The following is a 21,250-nucleotide window of genomic DNA, read 5'->3' as shown; positions in this document are numbered from 1 at the left end:
GGAAAGGACTTATTTTAGCATTAACCCTTTTGAGATTATTTCACAAGGAGATGAATTCAGCTAATCAGCTTGCCTGTTCACTGGCATCAGCCTTGCCAAAGCGTGTGTGTGCAGGGTATTGGTGTCACTGTAGCACATGGACAGAATATCTTTCCCACGAGACTTTCATTATGAGGGTGCTGAGTTGAAATAGAGAGATTGCCATGGTTGCCAGATGCACAATACTATCATATGAGAATCAAACAAATGCTGCAGAAAGAACCTAGAGTTTGGCCTTATGTGTTGACTTGATTCATTTACATCGATTTTATTTTACTTTTTATTTTTTGAGACAGAGTTTCGCTCCTGTTGCCCAGGCTGGAGTGCAATGGTGCAATCTAGGCTCACTGCAACCTCTGCCTCCTGGATTTAAGTGATTCTCCTGCCTCAGCCTCCTGAGTAGCTGGGATTGCACCACCATGGCTGGTTAATTTTGTATTTTTAGTAGAGACAGGGTTTCACCGTGTTGGTCAGGCTGCTCTCCAGCTCCTGACCTTAGGTGATCCGCCCACCTCGGCCTCCCAAAGTGCTGGGATTACAAGCATAAGTCACCGTGCCCAGCCCATTTACATCTATTTTAATATTTTCCTTTCTTCACGCTTACGTTTACCACCGTATAGTTTTAGGTCACTCCTCTCCTCATCAGACATACCTACATGGCCAAAATCTGGTGGTTTCTGAATGTTAACCAATAGCCAACCATATGATCTTGGACCACTTACTTGGCCTCTCTGTGCTTTAATTTCTTCATATATTAAAAAGTCATGGTGAGCCCTACCTTTTAGGGTCACTGTGAGTGTTACAGGAGACAATACATGTAAAGCATTTAGAATCAGAATCAACACATAGTGAGTGCTCAAAAATGTTAATTAATTAAAATAAAGTTTGGGGGATCCAAAGGAGGCAGTGACAATGGAGGCGTATGTGTTGGTTCTCCACCATATGTAATCACTCTGAATGGGACTGATGCAAAAGCCAAAGTAAAAACAAAACAAAACCCTCCTTAGGATTTTCTAGAAATCTTGGCGAAAGGAGCTGGTTTTAGTCCCACCAGCTGGTGCAAGAGAGAGCTCCTTCACAAACTTTGAAGGTCTTCTAGTCCAGGTTCTTCATTTGCAGGATGGGGGACTGGCCCCAGAGAGGGGCCAGTGAACTTACTTACCCAAAGTCACACAGCAACTTCAAGGCAGAGGCAGGAATAGAACCCAGATCCCCGATTTTCAGCACACACCAGAGGTTTTCTCTCTCAAAGTCTGTTTGGCCACATCCCTCAAAGCTGAGCTGGTTGTCAGCAGTAAAGCCAAGTGCCTAGGGAATGAGCTACTCCAGAGTTTCTGAACTTTATTGTACAAGTGAATCACCTGGAGATCTTGTTAAAAATGTAGGCTTTGCTACAGTAGAGCTGGAGAGTGGCCTGGGAATCTGCATTCTTGACAAACTCCCAGGTGCTACTGCTACTGTTCCAGGGATCACACTTAGATAACCCGGCTCTAGGCCAGCGTTATCCAATAGAAATAGAAGGCAAGCCATGTATGTAGTTTTCAATGTTCTAGTAGCCACGTTAAAAAAGAGAAAAAAAGAAAAAAAAAAAGATGACATTCATTTTAGCAAATGAAATCATTTAACCCAATATATCCAAAATATTCCCATTTCAACCTATAATCAATACAAAAATTATTAATGAGATTTCTCACTTTCTTTTTTTCCTTCCAAAATCTTCTACATACCATGTGCATTTTGGAGTGACAGCACAACTCAATTCAGACTTGCCACGTTTCAAGTCCACAGTTGTTACATGTGGCTTCTAACCGCAGTGTAGTTCCAGGCAGTTTCTCAGTGGGTCTCAGCCCCACTCCCTGACCATACCATCTTAACGTGACCACCCTCTTGGTTCTTTCTTGGGTTTTTCCCACTGTGACATGCCCACTTATCTCACTCCTGCACCCTTGTCATGCGTGGGGACTGTCCGTTCCAGCCTAGGCTCTAAAGAACAGCAGTCCCCACTCTCACCCAGCCTCAGCTTCCTGGAGGAAGACAAGGGCAAAGAAGCCCAAATCCATCTTACATCATTCATTTCCTGGCTACACTAGAATTATCTGGGCCAAAAGACCCCTCCCTGGCTGGCACTATGGTGTCGAAATGCACAGCTAAATGCTTGAAGGCCTGTGTGTTCTGCCTTCAATTAGGAGACAGGAGCTGACAACACTTTCCACATGGCTCAGGCCCTGCCACTGTCTGGCCAGGTGGTTTGAAGGGTTTTGCATGAGGCCAGCCATTGACCATGAGAGACACAGTCTGTGATTCCATGGCTGAGTGCCAGCATGACATCTGTGGGCCCTCTGTGATTTCAGGGGCGGCTCTTCTCCTGCCAAAAAGACATCAATGGGATCCATCTGACAGTTTTGGTTGAGCATGCAGACTCACTGGGAGAAAGCCCCACAATGGCTGAGGGCCTCGCCACAGGGGTTGCGGGTGTTGTCTGAACTAGAATAAAGTCCACAAACATCTTCCCCGATCTGTGACTTGCATGTGACTCACCAGGCACTTCTGTTCATACGTACCCCCCGGAAACCCACGTCCGAGAAGCTAGGTCATTTGTATGTTGAAGCACCAACCAAATGTATGCTTTTGCTTGCTTTTGTCTGGGAAAGCTTGTAGCTTGATACTACCTAATGCTAAACATATGACTATCTGGAAACATCTAAGTATGCTGTGGTCTATAGAAAAAACATCCACATCTATAAGGATGTCCTCATTAATGGTATTTTCTGGTAAAGCAAACATCATTCCTTGTTGGAGTCCTTGTTGTTGCAAATCCTTCTAATTTTGGACTGAGTTTTTCCTACCTTAGTAAGTAGATCAAATCTTATCTAATGCCTCAGTGTCCTTAATTGCCTCCACAAGCATTTTCCATATTGATCATACAGGCAATTATACTTCATTCATTCAATCAGCAAATATGCACTGAGGACCTGTCACGTGCCAGGCACTGTTCTAGACTCAGGGGATGCAGCAGAAAAAAATATACTCACTCTTATGGAGTTAATATTCAAGTGTGTACATGTGTGTTGAGGTGAAGGGAGATGGGGATGGGCAGTAAACAAGCAGATAGCATATACATTATACCAGCTGGTAGGTGTTACGTGTGCTGTTGTACATTTGATAGGCTCCAAACCGAGGGAACAGGGCCACCAAGGCTGCACCCCAATCAGGAGACAGGTTTTGCTGCCTGCCCAGGCTCTAAAGGAAACCTGACCGAGACCTTCTCTCCAAACTCATAACCTCCTATCTAACCAATGGCTGGCGCTTGCCAATTAAGCAGATCATTTGGTGCCCTCCTGCCCTTTTTTTTCAGATTAATCTTGTTTCCTTCATGTATCTGCTACCAACCCACTTCTGCCAGGGCCCTTGGTTTCCTCTGTGTTTGAGGCGGTGCCTCTGTATGTGACTCTCACCCTCCACAGGGTCCCCTCGTGATGGGATGGGAGGGGATGCTGTGTTTCGAATGAGATAGCTGATGGCTTGTTTGTAATGTAGACTTTTCCCATTGTCATGAGGCTGGGGCGGCAATAGCTAGAGGAAATACAAACAACAATTTTCCATGCCCTATTTTTGTCTCCATCAACCAGGAGTGCCATGCTGAACAGTGTTCATTTGTTCAGTGTTTGAAGCTGAAATGTACCATAAATATACCATAGCCCTTCAAAGGGTGGGTTCACAATGGTCTGCTTTAAGAGGCCACCAAAGTCATCTTTTGAGGAAAATAAAACAAAAAAATATATACAAAACATTGCCCTTGGGGGAAATTGAAAACATTTTTCCTATTTATGATCTAGTCCTTTTCCACTTGACAAATACTGACTGCTGTTTCCCACCCACACCCCTGCCCTCTCTACTGTTTTAGGTGGAGCCGAGATTCACATGGTTTTCTGGTTAAATAACAAGTGTGCCTGTCCCAGTCTCAGCCTAGTAGAGCCCACACACCAGCAACTGGGGTAACATTTGAGGCCAGCACTGTTCTAGGAAGAATAAAACATGGAAGACTCTGGGTTGAGAACCCACTAGAGCAGACTATGGTCTTCTTTAGAAAGATTTCTTCATTGTAGCTGGAGGAAGAATGTTAGGAGATTGGACTGTAAAATATCATTAGGCCAATCTATAGGAAATCACCATTTTTGAGCCAAAGTAGTTGTTATAGACAATTTCATTTGGTTCCATCTAAAAATAAACAGCTGCCATTTATTGATTATTGCCTGTAGTGAGCTAAGCAATTTACATGAATGATGTCATTTTATCTTCACAATAACCCAACAGGGTGGTATCTCAGTTTGGGTTCCTCAGAGGCAGACTCTAAGATGAGGATTTGTGATTTATTAAAGAAGGGCTCCCAGGACAAACCAGTAAAGGAGAGGAGAGTAGAACAGGGACAGGGATACAGCCAAGCAAGGATGAGGTTTCAGGCAGAGTCCCAGCCTTAGCTGCACACTGTGGGGAGTTCTGGAGCTTAAGTTACACCCACTGCAAGGCAAATGAGCTGGGTTTTCATATACCTACAGGCTGCCCAGGGAGTCAACCCTCAGACACAACCAGCTCTCTGCATGCACAGGTGAAGGGGCAGGCCTCTGAGCAAGCTTGCGGGTGATGATCATTAGAAGCAAAGCACAGGGAAGCCAGGGGAGGGGAGGGCCCCTGAACAGGGACCTATGGTACTCTGGGCAGACCATCTTCAGGGTCCACTGGAGGTAGGTATTAGTTTTATCCTATTTTACACATGAAGAAACCGAGACTCGGAAGGATGAAAGCAATGCACCTCTGATCATAAAGAGATGGGGCCAGAACTCTATTATCCTGAACTGGCCATTCTGTAAAACTCCCAATGTTACTTCCAATGACCTTAGTCACTGGGGTCAACTGGTGGTGTCTGGCCCATCTTTTCCTTAGAATGAAATTTTAGAGCCAACTTGGCTCATGCAGATAGACTAGGGGTGTGTAGACCACTCAAGGGACTGACAGCTATAGCTCATCTAAGTCCATTTGGTAGCAAGCTGGGACTTCTTGTCACATTAGCTCTCCCTTGTACCTCTCTAGGTTGGAAAAAGAGCCTTTCTTGGGCCCAGTTAGATGGGATCTGCTGACATATTCCTCTACTTTCCCTGGAGCCTGTTTTCCCTTTCAAGGTTCCCTTGGCAGAGGCAGGTGTGACCTGATACTCTCTACCTCAGTGGCCAGCAGCAAAGTGCTATCCAGTGCCACTGCCTGAGAGAGCTGCCACTGCTTGGCTTGGATCAGGGAATGTACTCCCAGTATCCCAGGCCAAGGGACACACCGGCATCAGAACACCTGATGAGGGGGTCACCTCCCACTGCTGCCTCTTTGCTCACTCCCCTGGCCAGTTGCAGTCAGTTACCTGCTCTTATTTGGCAACTCAAGGTGGCCTTCAGGGAGTTGAGTCAGAGCTCTCTGGTCCAAAACATGACATAGTGGGAAAGACACAGACTTTGGAGCCTACAATCCGAGTTCAAAACCCAGTTCAGTCACTTAATAATAGAAGTGGTTATTTAACTTCTGTGTACTTCAGTTTTGTCATCCGTAAACAGGGAATGACAATATCTAGCACAGAGTAGACTTTGAGGAATATTTGTTCCCAGCCTTTGTTTTTTTTTTTTTTTCTAGATTTTGCCTTACCTGGCATTGTTATCTGTCACATGACCTATCTTGACTTCAGGTCATTATATGCATTTTAATACAGCCTAGCTGTCCTTGGATTGATTGGGTGCAGGGTGCAAGCTGGAAAATGTGTTCCTTATTGTCATAAAGAGTTTTGTCCCTTCTGGTTTACCATTTGAGTTCTGTCTAAAGACATTGGATGGGTGGGGCATGGTGGCTTACGCCTGTAATCCTAGCACTTTGGGAGGCTGAGGTGGGCAGATCACCTGAGGTCAGGAGTTCAATACCAGCCTGGCCAACATGGTGAAACCCCATCTCTACTAAAAATACAAAAATTAGCCAGGCATGGTGGTGCGTGCCTATAATCCAGCTACTCAGGAGGCTGAGGCAGGAGAATCACTTGAACTTGGGAGACGGAGGTTGCAATAAGCCAGAATCACACCAGTGTACTCTAGCCTGGACAACAGAATGAGACTTCATCTCAACAAGTAAAATAAAATAAAATAAAATAAAATAAAATAAAATAAAATAAAGACACTAGATGGCCTGGGTTTTTTTTTTTTTTTTGTAATCCTAACTAAGACCTTGTTCACTGAATCCCATTCTACTCCATATGCTAATGGTTCATTGAATGAGGCTTGCTAGGACATAGCACAGGAGAAAAAGCAAAATGCTACGACACTGAGATGCTGAATCATGCCCCCATAACCTTCTCCTCCATACATAGAAATGCTTTGCTAGTTTTTTCGGCAGCCTACTTGAACATCAATCACATCAGGAGAAAAAAAAAAAAATGGCTTGCCACCGACGCCATTGTGCTAAGAATAATTTCTGTCCCAGCAGTACAGCTGGTCAGAAACGCTTCCCAGTGTTTCCATCTGGAATTAGGTGTGAGGATTCAGGAAGTGCATTTGTCCATTTCAAGTCTGAACCTGGCATGGGCCTTGAAACTTGGAAGCCTGACAAAAACCCAAGAACCCTAGAGTAAATGTCCAAACACTGAGCTGCCCAAAAATCTGTCTCATGTTGAAGTCTTCTCTTTTGTGTGTTGCATGACTCTCATTTAGTCTATTGTTCCTAGTTTTCCAGGAGTCAGTATTAAATATCAACCGTATTTACTAAGGCAGGGCTTAGTTCGGCTCAGCATCTCACAGTGGAGTCCTCAGCCAGCATGACATCTTGATGATCAGGATCATGGTTTACTGGTTCGGGTTTGAAATTTGTTCTTGATGATAGTGGCTGGCTGTCTGGCTTCAGAGAAAGGATTGTTTACATTTTAGTCTTCCAAATAAATAGAATTATTCATTCACTCAAAAACTATTCCCAAGATGCTGACATTGCAGCAGGCATTTTGCTCCCTAAGCACTAAGGACTTTAAGTACAAAAAGACACCTTCTCCATCCTCTTGGAGTTGACAGTTTGATTCAGTGGTTCCCTAACCCTGGGCTACACAGTAGAATCACCTAGGGAGCTTCTTAAAAATAGTGTTAAGATATGATTTTCCTCTTTAATCCTCACAATAATCCTACAATATAGATAGTGCTATTGTACATATTTCAAAGACAAGAAAACTGAGGCACAGATTGGTTGAGTCACTTGCCCAAGGTTACACAGCATTGTGGAACTAGAATAAGACCACAGGAGGTGTGCCTTCAGAGAGCTGTGCTTACCTCAGAACTATTCTGGAATACTATGCAGCCATAAAAAAGAACAAAATCATGCCCTTTGCAGCAAATGGGTGGACCTGGAGGTCATTATCCTAAGCAACCTAATGTAAGAACAGAAAACCAAATATCACATGTTCTCACTTATAAGAGGGAGCTAAGCATTGAATACACATGGTGGTAAAGATGGGAACAATATACACTAGGGATCACTAGACATGAGAGGGAGGGAGATGGTCATGGGCTGAAGAAACACCTGTTGGGTTCTATGCTTTTGGCCTGGGTGATGGGATTGTTGGGACCCCAAGCCTCAGTGTCATGCAATTTACCCATGTAACAAATCTGCACATATATCCTTTAATCTAAAATAAAATTTGAAATTAAAAAAAAAGGAACTATCCTGCCTCTTACTGAATGGGGCAATGCAGGAAGAGGCAAGATAGTTCTTTTTTTTAATTTCAAATTTTATTATATAGGAAACATTAAAGGGCATGGCATGTTCTGGAGATGGCTGGTGCAGGCAGCAAAAGAAAAACTAGAGAGGGAGGCAAGGGTGGGGCAGGAGGGGTCTTGGGGACCCAGACTGGGACACTGGGTTTTATTCAGGGGATTGGAATAGTTACCACCTGTAACAACTAGACTGTGAAGGCATTTGCTGGGGGGCTCATGATAGATTTCTACACAACAAAAAGTGGGTCAGTGTCTTCAGAAGAGAGCAGGGAAGGTGCAGATGTTTGTGATAGCAATTGGCTCTGACAGCAGCTCCGTGCTGAGTGGGGAGGAATGTGAGAAGGGCCTCCTGCTCCTTTACCCCACTGAACTCTTGCTTTGACACGTTATCGTAACTCTGGGGTCAGTCCTAGAGCACCTGGCTCTGTGCCCTCCTTCCCTGGAAGCTGCCTTGTCTATGTGGCACCTGTGCCCACTCTGATCATCAAGCCCACCAGAATCTTCACTACACTGTTGCTCAGAACCCACTCATCACAGCACAGGGCTGAGTGCTGATAGGGCTGCCATGGAGGAGCTGCAAACCCACATCCCTGCTCATTGTGTAATCCAGGAGAGAACAGCGTGTAATCATTACCAACATGAGCCAGGGTTTGAATTCCAACTCCATCACTTACCACGTGATTCTGAGCAAGCCCCTTGACCTCTAGGAAGCTCACTTTTCTCATCTGCAAAATGAGGTGGCCATCTTTACCTTGCAGCTTTGTTTTAAGCACTAGGGATATAATTCACAAGGGACCGAGTAAATGTGTCAGAGGCCTTCAGTAAATGGCAGCTATTATTATGCCTGCTTAACTGCCATTACTGAATTCTAGAACCCCGTGGGTTCAGAGAGCCCTGGTGGAGAGCCATTGAATGAGCCCCTTATTTTGCATATGAGAAAGCTAAGCTTGAAGAGGGCAGTGGCTTTCCCAAGGTCACCTGTACTGTGAAGAGCACAACCAGGAGCTGGAGCTACCTGTGAGAGGCCTCCTGGCTCCAACCATGGAGCAGAGGTGAAAAGTTCAGCTCCAGCTTGGCCTCAGCCACCCACAGCCTTTGCTCTGATTTCCTCCCTCCACAATGGCACAGACACAACCTTTCTGGAAGGGTTTGTGTGGACGAGTAAGCTGTCATTCCAAAGTGCTGAAAAGTACTCCACAGGTGCCAAATCATGACTCTCCATGGATTTCAACACCTCGGTTGGCATGCCTTCCCACCAGATGCAAGCTTCATGTGGACAGTGCTCACGTGTGTGTGTGCATGTGAGAGTGTGTGTGTGTGCGTGCGTGTGTGTGTGTGCGTGTGTGTGTATGTGTGTGTGTAGGCGGGTAAGAAAAAGGAGAAGGAGGGAGAAGACCACTTAGAGGATTTCAGACTTTCTGAAGTCCTTTCCCATACCTGAACTCCAGGACATTGTGACTTAGCCCCCTTCCTTATGAAGAAGACCACTGCTACCTACTTTTGCAGTTGTTCCAGACCCTACTTACAGCCACCTGCTAGAGGAAGGCATGAGGAAGGGCAACTGGCCTAGGGCCCCCACTCTGTGGCCCACGGTGAATCAGTGACACTATTGCTGAAATCTTCAGCAAACAAGAAGCACAATCAGGAATTCTGTGCCAGGTTGCTGATGGCAAATGGAGTGTCTTAGAAAAGTGTGGGGTTTAGAACCAGATAATTAAGAATTTGGCTGGTTCTTCCTAGCTGTGTGACCTTGGGCAAATTACCACTTGTGTACCTCAGTTTCTTCATCTGTAAAAGAGGGGAAATATTACTTCCAAGCATTGTTTGAAGAAATTAAATGGGATGAAGACCCTGGTGCGTAACTGTTTAGTTCTTTTTATTTTATTTATTTATTTATTTTTTTGAGACGGAGTCTCGCTCTGTCGCCCAGGCTGGAGTGCAGTGGCGCAATCTCGGCTCACTGCAAGCTCCGCCTCCCGGGTTCACGCCATTCTCCTACCTCAGCCTCCCGAGTAGCTGGGACTACAGGCGCCCGCCACTGCGCCCGGCTAATTTTTTTTCTATTTTTTAGTAGAGACGGGGTATCACCATGGTCTCCATCTCCTGACCTTGTGATCCGCCCGCCTCGGCCTCCCAAAGTGCTGGGATTACAGGCGTGAGCCACCGCGCCCAGCCTACTGTTTAGTTCTTACCCCAAATGCTGCCACCAGCCCCAGTGGCTTCCCGTGCCTGGGTTACCACAGCACCTGTGCTGATCCTGGTATGTTGATTTTACTTATGGATTTCGAACTGTCAGAAAGATACCATTATGAGAGGTGGTCACTGAAAGCAAAGTGTTTTCCAAGAAAAGGCATCTCACTTGGAAATGATTGCCTGGGGCACCTCGTATATTTGGGACAAAATCAGCTATGGTGATGAGGAGTAGGGATCTGCTTTTATCCCATATGTAATACTCCATAGCAGAAGAGTAGTGCAGCACCTTGAATAGATGACTTGGCGAAAACAGACACTCATAGTCTGACCATGCATTTCCTTATGAACCAAGTTAGTTAGGCAAGAGGCCAGATGTGGACAGATGTGGTCCACGACTGCAATGAGAAAGGTTGAGCCCCTCTGTGCCTCTCCTAGCCTGCAGAACTGCAAGGAAAGTGTCTACAGAGAGCTTCCATCACACACTCTCTAGCTTCCTTTTCCTGCCTGCTCCATTCTGGATGCCCCAGTTCTGCAGATACAGATCCCTTCCCCAAGATGCTGGAGGATCCCTGTGAGCCAGAGGGACAGGGATCCCCAGTGGGCTCACAGCCTCAGATTCTGGGCCTTCACTTAGTGTCTTAGCAATGGAAATCTCCACACATTTGGATATACCCATGGCAAGGGATCATGCAGTGGCCCTAAGGTAGGTGGGAGAGGAATTGTGGCTTGAATACTTAATGTGTGCCAGAAAATATGGTAATCATAAAGGTAGCAGTGGCCATGTGTTAGTCACTGGTTTAGTGTTTTATCTATATTCATTTAATCATTCCAACAACCCTATGAGGAAGGGACTGTTATAAACCCTGTTTTACAGATGAGAAACCTGAGGCACAGAGAGATTAAGTAACTTGTCCAAAGCCACACTGCTAGTAAGTGGCACAGTTCAGACCCATGCAGTCATACGTATGCAGTCAAATTCCAAAGTCATCCTTTTAACCGCTAAGCTCCACTGCCTTTCTTTAATCTTCCCCCTAAATCCGGGAGGTAGGCCTTATCACCAACAGAGGTAAGGAACTGAAGCTCAGGGTGGTTAAGTGACTGGGCCAAGATCACACAATCAATTAAGCATGCACATCTATGAGACTCTACTTCACTAAATAGCTTCCAAAAGAGCAACCAAAACCCTGACATTATCTCTTACCCTATACAGAGAAGTGTGGGGTTGGGGACCCAGTTTTTTACCCCTCAATGCCCATACCTCCACCCCAAGCACACTGGCAGACAGGAGCGAAAGCCCTATTCTTTCCTGGTCACCCTCTTTGCCTTTCAGATCCTGGCTCCAAACATCTAAAGGGGTCTAAGATTCCTTACCTGCTAACATAGCACTTGCCTCACTTAGTAATTATTCATTCATTGATGTGGTTATGTACAATTTCCCTAATTGGAAGCTCCACGAAAAAAGAATTTTGATTCTTACTAACATTTTATCACCAGTGACTGGCATGTTGCCCAGCATTTGGTAGCAATATAAAACACTATTTGAATGAATGAATGCGTATAGCAGCTATAAGGTTCTAGACTTACACCTGGTCCTCTGTCTCCATTATCTCAAATCCTCACAACAACTTTGTGAAATAGTTGTCATCATTCCCATTTTACTGTTGAAGAAACTGAGGATCAGAGAAGTGAGGAGACCTTTGGCTCAATCAGTCAATAAGGAGTGAAGCCAGGCACCACAGTGAAGTCTGCCAGATCCAGCCTCCGTGTTCCCCTCCTTCACCCCACTTAGAAAGGAACCTGGTAATAAACTATCTAAGGGGTTGGGGGGTTGGCGGGGGGTCTGCCAGAGTTTCTCCTATAGGGAAAGCAGAAGAAAATGGGGCGTGGAGACCAGACAGGACTGAAAGTCAAGAATAAAGGATCAAAGGCAAGGAAAGCGCTCAAATGGTCACGGTCATGGGAGGGGATTCTAGAAGCCTGCCTTTGACAACTCAGCAGGAAATCAGGCTTGTCAGCCAGCTGCCTTTGAAAACTGGATTCTGCATCCCCAAATCAGCCCTTCGTGGTCCCCCTTGGGAAGGATAAGACCCTAACAAGCAAATGATTCTGAATGGGAGTTAATTCAACATTTGATGTTTGAAAAGATGGACTTTGTGGAAATGAAGCCAGGATGATGATGATGCTTAATAGTTTTCACTGCAACCTTAGGGAGACTAACTTTGTTTGGTTCATATTTGAGGCACTTCCAGACTGCCTTGAAAAGAAAATTCTGATAAATGTGTGTGAATGTCTAAAATTCTTGCGCAATGTGGAGCTTCAAGAAAGTTGCCAGGCAATTTTTTTGAAAACAATTTAATGGTGTCTTGCCCCACTGTTTATAAAACAATATCTTTCTAAGCCAAAAAATAAAAGACAATTCCTGTGTATTTTGTTTTTTTCCACCCGTGAAGCTCTGAGGTTTTATTTGCCTTGGATTTGGAGAGGGAACGGAAATCAATGCAGCTGTTTATGGTCTCAAATCTTCACACAGCTTCAAATGCTCTCAGGGCCCAAAAGATCCTCATGGGTGTCTCTGTTTTGTTGACAGCTTTTCGACCATCCGTGAGCTCAGCCAAGGGGTAGTGTTAACTAGAATTCCCTTTTACATGTGCCTTGCAGGGTTCATTTCTGGCATCCCATTTTCCTCTCCACCTTCTCTCTGCCCGAAGAAGACTGTCTTGAGGCCACCAACATCATTGGTTGTAGAGGCAAGTTGATAGATCAGTCAGAAAAGAATTGATTTCCTAGTCCTTCTGCTCAGGGGTGGTCTTGGCACTTCTGTACAGAATGATTCTGTGGGAGCCACTTCCCTGGAAGGAAGGGAGAATAGACGGAATTTCTGGGGTAATGGTTTCTAGTTGTGTCAGAAGAGAGCCCACTTGTCAGTGACTTTGTTATACAGTAACTTCCCTTTAACTAGAACTGGATTTTCACTTTTTGGTTGCTAACATATATTTTGTTTATTAGTTTGGAAGAAGGAGCTCAATTATCCTGCCTGAAAAAGGAGAGGGCAGAGATTTCTGCACTTCCATATCACCAACATTTGCACAGGGCTTGGTTCACAGCAGGGCTTAATAAGTGTCCTTTGAGGCCGAGCACACACACCTGAAATCACAGTACTTTGCGAGGCCAAGGCGACCAGATTGCTTGAGCCCAGGAGTTAAGAGACCAGCCTGGGCAACATGGTGAAACCCTGTCTCTATGAAAAATACAAAAATTAGCTGGCACAGTGGTGCATGCCTGTAGTCCTAACCACATGGGAGGCTGAGGCAGGAGAACTGCTTGAGTCTGGAAGGAGGAGGTTGCAGTGAGCCGGGATGGTGCCACCGCACTTCAGCCTGAGTGATAGAGCAGGACCCTGTCTCAAAATAATAATAATAATAATAATAATAATAATAATAATAATAATGTGTCCCTTGAATAAATAAAAAGTTAAAACAAATGAGGATATTTATTTGAAAAATAAAGGAAATCCCATGGAAAAGTAAGTTAAAACAACTCATAATTCCAACTTTTAAAAATAACGATATAAAATAAGAAATCAATAGTCCCTAATTTACCCCTCAGAAAGAACTGCTGTTAACAATTTGACATGATTCCTTCCTTCTTTTTCCTTATCTTTATAAACATATTTATTTGTACATAGGTACACACACGTAAATATATTAGCAAAATAATTTTAACAGTAGGCTAACATATATAAATAATAAAGAAAATAATATTTTTTAAATTACAAAACGCACACCAAAGCTCTAATTTTTTAAAAATTATCCACTGTTGAGGTTTTTTCAGGCCAACACATCCTTTTATTAGCACAGACCTTCATGAGTTAACTCTGCTCCAAATCCTCCTCTCAGAGTCCTAAACCCTGGGCACTGGGCCTCTTCCTGGAGGTCAGACATTGACCAGGAGCGCCTCTTCCATCTGAGGCTCACCAGGCTCCATGCCTGGGGCAGAGTCAGAGGGTAGGCATGAAGGCTTCCAGGATGACAGCAGTAACCAAAAGAGGAAATGTGTTGAGAGAGCCGTGGGGAGGTGGGGAGCATCACAGCTCAGTGCCTGGTGGCCCTGCAGGAGCAACGGGTAGAGTAACGAGTAAGGGTCAGGCTGCCTGATGCTACCCGCAGTGCTGGCGTTGAGGTGGCATTTGGGGGATTACCGGGCTGTATTTGGGCTGCATGGGCAGCTGGACTGGTTGAGTGTTTCTGTCAACAAGGAAATCTCACTCAGAAAGTAATAGAAGGCCTGGATTTTTCCAGATTGGCTGTTAACATAGATTGAAATTATCCAGATTATTGCCTCAGTAATCCCCCACTGTAAAGTGTTGTGAGAGCAAAACCTTTGTAGCATTTCATAAAGCCGTGTTTTTCAATTCTTCTGTACCCAGAGAGCTTTCTCAACATTCTACTGCCTGTGCCCCACTCCCAGAATCTGATTTCATTGGTCCAGGGTGGGACCTGGACAGCCTTAGTGTGTGGACTTCCCAGGTGACTCTAATGTAAAGCCAAGGATGCAAAGCAAAGGGGAGGACCACTAATTCAGAGGAACTTCATTGCTTGTTTCAAATGCAGACTCAGAGCCTCAGAATTCTAGGTCTGTTTTTTTTGGGGGGGTGGGGAGAGTGGGAGGGTGGGAGTGGGTATGTCTCTTTAGCAAGCAGCCTGGGTGATTTTTAGGCTTCTTGTTTAAGGAGTACTGGTCCAAGTTGTCTTTGCCTCCAGATGAACATAGCAGGCAGCCCTGTCTCAGAGCATGAATATCATGCAAAGACCACCTGCTGTAACTGGTGATCTTTCCTTGCCTTATTATTAAGACCACTGTCATCAGCAAACTGGGTGACTACCAAACCTTTCCACCCATTTCCTCAACTTAAAATGGACTCATTCTGCCACCACAGAGGAGTGCTGTGGGTATTCATTTAAATGCTATATATAAGGCAGATCTTAACCATATCAGAAACAGGGAGTTACATTATCATTTCCATGCTTATCATTATGATGGCTACTCCTTTGATAGCATACTCTCTAGTGTCCAGAGTCCAGGCACTGGAGTCAAGTCCTGCTTTTCCACTTAATTGGCAGTGGGATCTTAAGTAAGATACTCAAACCTCTCTGGGCCTCATTTTTCTCTTTTGTATAATAAAAATGAGAATAACTATCTACTTCATGAAATTGTTGTGAGCATGAGAGACCATGTGTGTAAAATGCTTACCTTAGTCCCTGGCACATAAGAAGAATAGCTTCATAAGTTACAGTTCTCATCAGCATCATCATTATTATTGAGTCAACTCTGGTTGCCTAGTCATATGTGTGGGAAGAATAGATAATACAAAACAAGAAATAATTTTTAAATATCAATTTGAAACTGAATTAACTAGACCTCAGTTGGTCAAAATAAATAAATAAATAAATCTTCTGTAATAGTGAAAAAGTGGGTGGAGAATTAAACATAGCAAGCAGACAGAAAAACACACAAACAAAACTTGCATGTCAGATCCAGCCTAGAATCTGAACAGACTCATCTCAGTCTCATCTTTACTTTTTGCAGGTAAAGCCCTAGATGGTGCTCACTCCAAAATACCAGCTAGAGCTAACTGTTTGGACTGGAGAATCCAGACGTTTTGATTTCCCTCTCCCTATTTGACCTCTTTACCCACACATATAATTGATACTCATCTTTTGTTTACAGTTTTCCTGGTCCCAGCTCCTTGTCAGAAGACATTCTTAATTTAATTTGCCTGGTCATTCTATCTCACATGCAACAGGAAATCCAATTCCCTGTCTGTCTAGGATTCTGCAAATCACTGAATGAGGAGCAAGGGTGATGGGGAAGAGGCACAATTTCATTCTCGTGGCCATCCCTGACTGCATTTCTGCTCCCATTAAACTTAGGATCTCACTCTTTCCTATCTCTTTTCTCTGTTCTCTTCCTTCTGTGCCCAAACAACCCCAAATTCAAAACTCAACTCTTTAAAAAAAATTAAATTAAATTAATGTTCCCCCACCTAAAGAAAAATCAAGTCACTCCAAGCATTTGGTATCACAGCAGGCTTTGTTGCTATTTTGGGAAAATAAATGGGTTTTACTTTGGCACTTTTGTCTGTGTTTTTTGTCCTCCTCAGTAGGCTCTTCACACTGCTCTGGCTAGTCCATTTTTGGGGGGCCCTTCATATTGAACTGCTCCCAGGAAATGGAATTTTTCTCACTTATTATAGATGACAATATAGCGTGACCCCTGAACTCTAGGCTGAACTTCACATACCCAAATGCTCACTAATGTATCTCTAAGACCATATATTCAGAGGACCTCTTGAGCAGCTTAAAACTGGCAGACTTTGAAATCTCAGACTTGCCACTAATAAATATTAGTGCCTGAGTATGGAAGGAAGTGATATATGATTTATATTTCCACTGATATGATTAATTTACACAGCCTTCTCCCACCTATAGAAGGTGAAAGTAGTCACAGTCTAAGTTTTAAATAAGAATCCTTTTCTTCTATTACATTATACTTAGTCATTGTTTTATTGAATATAGCATTTCCTCTAATCTTTGTGGGATGAGGCAAGATGTAGATAAAGGAATGTTTCCTAGACTTAACTTATAGAAGTAGGAGAGTGGAACATACCTCTTAGAGTTTCAACACTAAGGGTAAAAGCAAAAAAATTCTATTACTTTAGGTTTTTTGTTAGAAAATCAAATTAATCATCATAGCTGATAACCCCACAAATAGTTGACCCTCCTTCATGCCTGGTTTATCATTGTATATTTCGTGCTCTCTCTATTGGAGTATTGGTTATATTGTTTGTCATTCATTTATTTCCCTGTTTGGTTTCCCTACTAGATTGTGAGTTTTTTCTGTTTTTCAGTTGTGAGAAAGGACAATTCTCAGGCTGAGAAACAGCAGCTACACCCCTCTTTGAAACTTGAGAGCACAGAGCAATAACTTATTCTTATCTTCTCTCCATCATAATGCCCAAAGTCAGGCACATAGATGGCTTGCAACAATTTATTCCTTCTATTAATTATTGAGCCACTGATTAATCAATGGTTTGCTACCTGCAGTCATGCATTGCTTAATAATAGGGTTATATTCTGAGAAATGAGTCTTTAGACTTTTTTGTTGTTGTACAGACATCATAGAGTACATTTTCACAAACCTCGATGGGATAGCCTACTACACACTTAGGCTATATTCTATAGCCTATTGCTTCTAGGCTACAAGCCTGTATAGCATGTTGATGTACTAATAACAATAGGCAATTATAGCACAATGGTATTTGTGTATCTAAACATAGAAAAGGTACAGTAAAAATATAGTATAAAAGATTTTTTTAAATGGTATACTTGGAGAGGGCATTTACCATGAATAGAACTTGTAGGACTGGAAGTTGCTCTGGGTAAGTCAGTGAGTGAGTGGTGAGAGAATGTAAAGGCCTAGGACATTACTGTAGACTACTGCAGAATTTATTAACATTGTACACTTAGGCTACACTAAATTTATTAAAAATATTTTTTCTTCAATAAGTTAACCTTAGTTAACTGTAACTTTTTTACTTTATAAACTTTTAAATTTTTTGACTTTTTGACTCTTGAAATAACACTTAGCTTAAAACACAAACACATTGTACAGTTATACAAATATATTTTCTTTATATCTTTATAAGCTTTTTTCTATTAGTTTTTTTTTTTAACTTTTTCAACTTCTTAAAATTAAAAATGAAGACATGAGCAGACACATTAGCCTAGGCCTAAAAAGGGCCAATATCACTGTTTTCCACCTCCACATATTGTCACTCTGGAAGATCTTCATGGGCAAAAACACATATGGAGCTGTCATCTCCTATGCTAACAATGCCTTCTGGAATATCCCCTGAAGGACCTGCCTGAGACTGTTTTACAGTTAATGTTTTTAGGTAGAAAGAGTACAGTCTAACATAACAATGAATAGTATAGTAAATACCTGAACCCATAACATAGTAATTTGTTATCAAGTATTTATCATCTACTATATAAAGTATTAGGCACTGTACATGGTTGTGTGTGCTATACTTTTATAAAACTTGTTGCACAGTATCACCACAAACATGAGTAATGTGTTGCATTACAATGTTATGAATGCTACTATGTTACTAGGCAATAGTAATTTTTCAGCTTCCTTATAATCTTACAGGACCACCATCATTATATGCAGTCAGTCATTGACCAAAACACCATTATGCAGTGCGTGACTGTATTTATTTGACATTTAGTGTGTGTCATTGACTCAAATGCCTGTAAACACACACACACACACATACATACCCCTCACACTCTAGCCTCTGCAAGTAGGGGAACCCTCAGCCTTTGGTTCTCAGAAAAAAAGCCCCAGAGGCTACCATTGTGCATACTGATTTGCACACAGACCCATCTGGAAGAAATTTGAGATTGGAAGTGGGTCACTGATAGGATGAGTAGATGAGCAGACTTTCTAAAGAGATATCTTAAGGTTCTTACCTCAATTCTCTGCAGTATGAGATGGGTGACCTCCCAACTCAGCCACTACTAAAAGGTGAGCCTTTTTGCAATCTCTGAGATGTCTTCTAAGTTGCCAACCCACTTGTAGAAAATTAAGGAAAAGTGCATTTTTTTACTCCCAAATAAACTCGTATTTTGCTTTTTATATTATTCAAGAAACTTTGCAACATTTCCCCTCATCATGTGTAATCTAGGGTCTCCAAAAGGCTGTAGACTTTTCCCCCCAAGATCCCTGCATGTTTTGGTGACAGGCTGGGGCTTAGATGTTCCAGGCTCTTCATGGGACTGTCTTCTTGGGAGGTCAGGCCAACAGGGGTCTTTAACTAAGATGAAGGATGGGTTGATGGAATTGGTCACTCGCAGGTCAGCTCTGAAGCCCAATTCACACTCAACTCATCACAAGTGGCTGATGTTGAGGATCAGAGAGGGGCTCAGTTGGCACTTCCTGATCTGAGGATGGCTCTTGGAACCAGGGAACTGTCCAGTCTCTTAGGATGATTCAGTGGTCCTGAGAGCTTTGATAATATATTTCAATTTGGCCTACAGCTGACATTTGTGTGACTGTGCAAGTTCCGAGCCAGAAGAAAAATAAAGAATGGTGTCAAAGTTAGAATTTAAAATGGTGGGCCATTTTAGCTTGGCATACTTGTCCATAGTGCATATGGTTAAAAAAAAAAAAAAAAAAAAAAGTTATTTTAAAACCTGGATAGTATTTTCTTTCCAGAGCAGCTTGCCATTCTCTGAATCAGTGCCATTCTCTGAACCAGTGACTTCCGTTAGTTACCAATGCTTGCATTGATTTGAAATGACTTTTTTCATGTTAACACAATATCAATGTGGAAGGAGTAAACTTATAGGCCATTTTTATAATTTGAGATTATCTTATTTAAGTAAGAAATTTATAATTATCTCATTTATCCTAGGGGAAAAAATAGCTTTCCCCCGCCCCCCGCCACCACCCTTGTCTGGTTAGTATGATAAATTATTTTGCTTTAAATAAGAAAAATGAAAGTTTATAGAAAATATATAAAAGGAGACAAGGCCGGGCGCAGTGGCTCATGCCTGTAATCACAGCACTTGGGAGGCCGAGGTGGGCGGATCACAAGGTCAGGAGGTCGAGCCCATCCTGGCTAACATGGTGAAACCCCGTCTCTACTAAAAATACAAAAAATTAGCTGGGCGTGGTTGCATGTGCCATAGTCCCAGCTACTCGGGAGGCTGAGGCAGGAGAATAGGGTGTACCCAGGAGGTGGAGCTTGCAGTGATCTGAGATCGTGCCACTGCACTCCAACCCTGGCGACAAAGTGAGACTCCGTCTCAAAAAAAAAAAAAAAAAAAATTATTTATATATATATATATATATATATAAAAGAGCTAAATCTTTGGGAGGCCGAGGTGGGCGGATCACCTGAGGTCAGGAGTTCGAGACCAGTTTGACCAATATGATGAAACCCCGTCTCTACTAAAAATACAAAAATTAGCCGGGTGTGGTGGCATGCGCCTGTAATCCCAGCTACTGGGAGGCGGAGGTTGCAGTGAGCCAAGATTGCACCATTGCACTCCAGCCTCCAGCCTCCAGCCTGGGAAATTAGAGCAAAACTCCGTCAAAAAAAAAAAAAAGAGAGAGAGAGAGAGAGAGATAAATAATGTTCCAGGAAAAAGCAAATAGAATTACTAAAGGGAAGAAGAGGCAGGAAAAGAAAGAAATCTGGAAACAGACTAAAAGATTCACTTGTCCTCAAGTGAAAGATCTTTCATCGAGAAAAATGAAGAATTATCAGACTTTCGTTATATAAACCACACAGGGTTAAGGGAAATGCTCATGTTTACCAATCCTAGAACATTAGAAATACTTTAAAAGAAATACTGTTTTTCATATTTGTGCATATTTGAGGGTCTCAGAACCCCAAAATAACCTTGGCAGTAAATACAATTTAAACAGGAAACCAAAGATGGCAAATACATAACATGTATTGCACTATTTCCATTTCTATACCCATAGCAGACATTATCAAGTCATCAGGCGGCTGTTTCCAACTAGATGGATGCACTCTGAGATCTTTTTCAGTAGATGACCCTTAAGATGAAACCCTCCTGCTGTCTATGGTTTAACCTTGCTACTCAAAGCATGATCTTTAGAACACCAGCATGGGCATCACATGAGAACTTATTCAGAAAGCAGAATCTCAGCCCCGTTCTAGACCAAGTGAATCTGAATCTGTATTTTAGCAAGATCCCCAGTGATTCTTATGCATATTAAGGTGTAAGAAGTTCTGGAGGTGCACTGAAAGCATGATATATTCATTAGGGCAGAAGATCTCAAGCTATAGTATGCATCATAATCACTAGGTTGAACACTGTTGAAATACAGATTGCTGGGCCCCATCCCCAGAGCTTTTGATTCAATAGGTCTGGGGTGGGGTTTTCAAACAAGTTTCCAGGTAATTCTCCTGCAGCTCCAGGGACCACACTTCGAGAACCACTGCATTAGGGCCATGAGAATACTTTGGAATACCTCCCTGATCTTTAGAAGCTGAAGATTGTGATATCTTTCCACAACTCTTGGTACACTGGTCGGAACTAGAATTCAGGGCAAGCAGAAAAATCCCAAGGTTAACAGCATAATATTTCATATGTCCTTATGTTCCTAAATCTAAAAGACAATCTCTCCTTCTTGAGGGT

At 42.9% G+C, this 21,250-nt stretch overlaps 1 protein-coding gene across 1 annotated transcript in view; it reads left to right on the top strand.

Annotated features, from left to right (window-relative positions):
* NAV2 (neuron navigator 2) overlaps positions 1-21,250 on the top strand; it is a 768,177-nt gene that overhangs the window by 329,402 nt on the left and 417,525 nt on the right. The gene's annotated exons all lie outside the window — the stretch shown is intronic.

The sequence above is a fragment of the Chlorocebus sabaeus genome, chromosome 1 (genome assembly GCF_047675955.1).
Source record: "Chlorocebus sabaeus isolate Y175 chromosome 1, mChlSab1.0.hap1, whole genome shotgun sequence".
NCBI classification, from domain to species: Eukaryota; Metazoa; Chordata; class Mammalia; order Primates; family Cercopithecidae; genus Chlorocebus; species Chlorocebus sabaeus.
This window is presented reverse-complemented; position numbering and strand designations above follow the sequence as displayed.